Here is a 3565-nt window from a genome sequence, read left to right on the forward strand (position 1 = left end):
TCTTGAGAACTGCTCTGCAGATGAGCAGAAGTGATCCCCAGGTTTCCGGGCAGATCTTTGTTTGGACACAAGTTCTCAGCGTTAGCAGAAGCACAGGGGCACGCCCGGGGTTCCCACTTCCGAGCCTCCATCTCCCTCCCTCTCTCCTTTCCATCTCCCCTGCCCAGGGACCCACCTTCTCCCGTGGAGGCAGTTGGTTCACTCGCCCACACGGCTCGCCCACCTCCAGATTCCCTAGCCTCGGAACAGATGGAAATACTTTTCACTTAATAGGCAATTCGCTTTGTTTTCTGAGCTTTCTCCCCATCTTTGGCTTCCTAACATGAAACCTGCCCCGGGGCCGGGAGGTGTGCAGGAAGGGGGCTACTGCAAGGAGGTGGTGGGGCATCCTCGGGAAACCAGCTTCCAGACTTGAAGAGACGCGGCCCTGAACTCTTCTTCCCAAGCCTTCGGCTTGTCTGTCCCGGCAGACCTGGCTGTGAGCCCCGCCGACACTTCATCTCGCAGAATCCCAGTACGGGAGGGCACTGGCAGGAGAGAGAGTAAAGAAACTGCCTCGTCATCCTCTCCTCAAAGCCAGTCGAGGAGGTTGTATTCCGCAGACTTTGTGAGATTCGTGTTTTCCACCTGGCTCTGGTGTGCGGGTGCTCAGACTCCGCTCACATTTCTCCAGCCCTCTGCATGCCAGGACCTGTTGGGCACTTTACAGACACCATCCCATGTGGCCCTCACCACCCCCCGAGGGAGTATGCATCGGTGCCCCCATTTTTCAGATGAGGAGTCTGACTCAGAGTTTAGGTGACCTTCCCACAGCGCCAGAGGTCACACATGATGGAGGAGTCAGAGCCGGGGCCTCGCTCATCCCTGTGCCGTGAAGGTGTGAGCAGGATCTCAGCATCGCTAGCCCGGCACCAGCCATGGAGAGCGAGCCAAGCCTGCAGGCCCCTGTCCTCCCAGAGCTGGCTGGCGAGTGGGAAGCCCAGCGAGCATTTGGTGGGCATCAGTCTGGCCATCTGTCACCTCACAGAAGCAAACCGTGCCTTCTGGCTATGTGCCCCACGTTCCCAAAGTGGCAGAGGTCCAACAGCGCCGGTGGGAGAGTGGGCCTGCCTGCTGGGTGCTGTTCCCGTCTGTCCCGCTCCACCTCCCACGCCGCTGAGTCATCCCAGCTCAGATGCAGCTGACGCCATCAAGCGGGGCCTCGTGCTGGCTCTCAGAAGGCCAGCCGGACAGGTCTGAGGTGTTCCTGGCAGGACCCCCAGGAACTCCGGTGTCCTTGACACATCCCCACCGTCCTCAGTGCCCTGCTCCCTCCTTCACGTCTCCCCCCGGCTTGCTTTGTGGCCACTGAACCAGTCACTTTGTATGCTATGCTCCTACTGTGATGGAAAACAAAAACAAGTATAACTTATTTTATACCTACGTTCAGACTATACAGAGATATTCTACGCATCTATGATGTGCTCACTACTGTAGTGCGTTTGTCATTAGTGTTCATGTTCATACAGCACATTTTTCCTTTGGTACCCGGTTGGCCACAGAGCATCATTCCTGAGGTTCCTGGTCGCATCTTTGGCAGAGGCCTGGGCTGCCCATGGCAGCGTCCGTGCACAGCCTCCCACTGGCCGGATGACGACCCAGGGATTAGGAGGCTGCCCCATGGAACCACCTCTCCCTGCCGTTCTGGGGAGGAGATGGACCCCAAACCTCTGGGCTGCCTTCTGCACCCACATATTCCTCCTCCTCCTGAAATGAAGGGCAAAGGAAGGCTAGGCTAGGAGCTCCGGCCTCTAACTCACGCAGGGAGCCCAGCAGAGACCATTTGTCAGCTCTGTGCCTCTCTGAGCTGAAGGGGCATGGGAAGGAGACAGCAGAGGGGAGTGAATTTGTCTCTGTTTTAGAAGGAAGAGGGTGCCTTAGTCCCGCGCCCTCGGCCACATGGATACGTGCACCCCTTCCTGCCCTGCCCCTCCCTCCCCTCTCCAAGGCTCCGCCCGGAGAGATCCCGTGGCAAGGGAATCTGGGTTGGCACTTTTCCCATCCCCCGAGAAAGAGGAAATGGTACTTGAGGCTCCTCTCAGCGGCCAGGGGACAGCGGAGGGTCACTTTCTCTGGGGCTTTCCCTCTGGCGCTTGCTGCCCCAGCCTACTGACCTCGTGCTGGCTCCCGGGACCTGGGGAGATCTCGTGGCTCAGCTGGGGAACATTTCATACACAAAGCAGCACGTGTCCGGCGGTCTCTCGGGCAAGAGTCCCTACAGACCTCACTGCACCAAGGCTCCTTCCCCACCACTCAGCCAGGGTCACGGGAGTCATCAGACACCCAGAGCTTACCCGCCACCACCGCCCGGAGAGCCTGCTCCTGGCACTGAGAACTGCATCATGACCGGAGTCAGGGACGCTGTGGGTCAGGGCAAGGCCTGGGCCTCCGTTTACAGAGCGGTGAGGGGCCCCCTGTCACCCCACCTCCATGTGTCCCTCTGTTTCAAGAGCTTGCATTTATGTGGCAGCAAGTCTGAATTAGCAGAGCTGTCTGGGGAGGAGAGGCTGGTTTCTTTCCCCTGTGAGATGTTTCTTTTGTCTAAGCGTATTCTTTACTCTTGAACTTGCTCCTCTATCTATCCATTCTTTCTTTCTTTCACTCAGAAGACCCTGTGACCCTCCTGCAGAAGAGGCCCGAAGGTAAAGAGAGGGATTCATACACTGAGCCACTGAAAATTCCTTAATAAACGCCGTCTGTGCAGTGGGGCTGATTCCAAACTCTTGCCCTCAGAGCGCTCACAGCCTGTTGGATTTCGGGAAATATTTATACAAACATTAATAATGCAAGGAGGAACCGGGACAGGTCCTGGAGTGGGGGTGCAGGCAAAGTGGGGGCGCATGAGAGTCAGAAATGGCTTCAAACTTACTTAGGAGGAGGATGGTCCAAGAAAGCCTGGGGTGAGGGTGGGGTGCACGAGCCGAATGTAAGAAGCTGGGGTCTGCTTCATGTACCTACTGCTTCCTTCTCTAACCCGGGAAGGCGTAAACACGCAGCACTCCCCGCCCACAGAACCGTGCGGACTCAGAACCACGGCTGTGTCTGAGGAAGGCACGATTACAGTTTTGCCTCTGGAGACTGCTGGTTTTCACAGGCCATTTTCAAGTCAAAACGTTATCGTATCTTTAAAGTTGAAACCTTCGGCGCCGGGAGGAAAAGGAAAATGGTGATGGGGGGTGTAAGTTATTCCAGCTGGAGCACGAGGGGGGCCGGAGGATGAGGGCACAGCTCTCCCCTCGCCTTCCCGTGGCGGGTGATCAGTCTGTTTGCCACATCTGGGTTCTCGGGTCCTGACAGAGAGGACTGAACTTTCTACCCCTCGAGGGGAGGTGAGCGGCGACTCGCTGCGGCTGGTGACATAGGAGAGAAGCAGCAGGCCCCTCTGCAGGAATGAGTGTGCCGCTCCCGGCATGCGGGGCAGGTGTGAAGATGGGGCCTTGGCCAGCTCAGGTCCGGGGTCTCTGCAACCCCTGACCCGCCTACACTGAGCAGGTGGCATGCATAAGACGGAACCCCTATGTATAAA

This window comes from Molossus molossus, unplaced genomic scaffold (assembly GCF_014108415.1).
Source record: "Molossus molossus isolate mMolMol1 unplaced genomic scaffold, mMolMol1.p scaffold_m16_p_15, whole genome shotgun sequence".
Classification (NCBI taxonomy): Eukaryota; Metazoa; Chordata; class Mammalia; order Chiroptera; family Molossidae; genus Molossus; species Molossus molossus.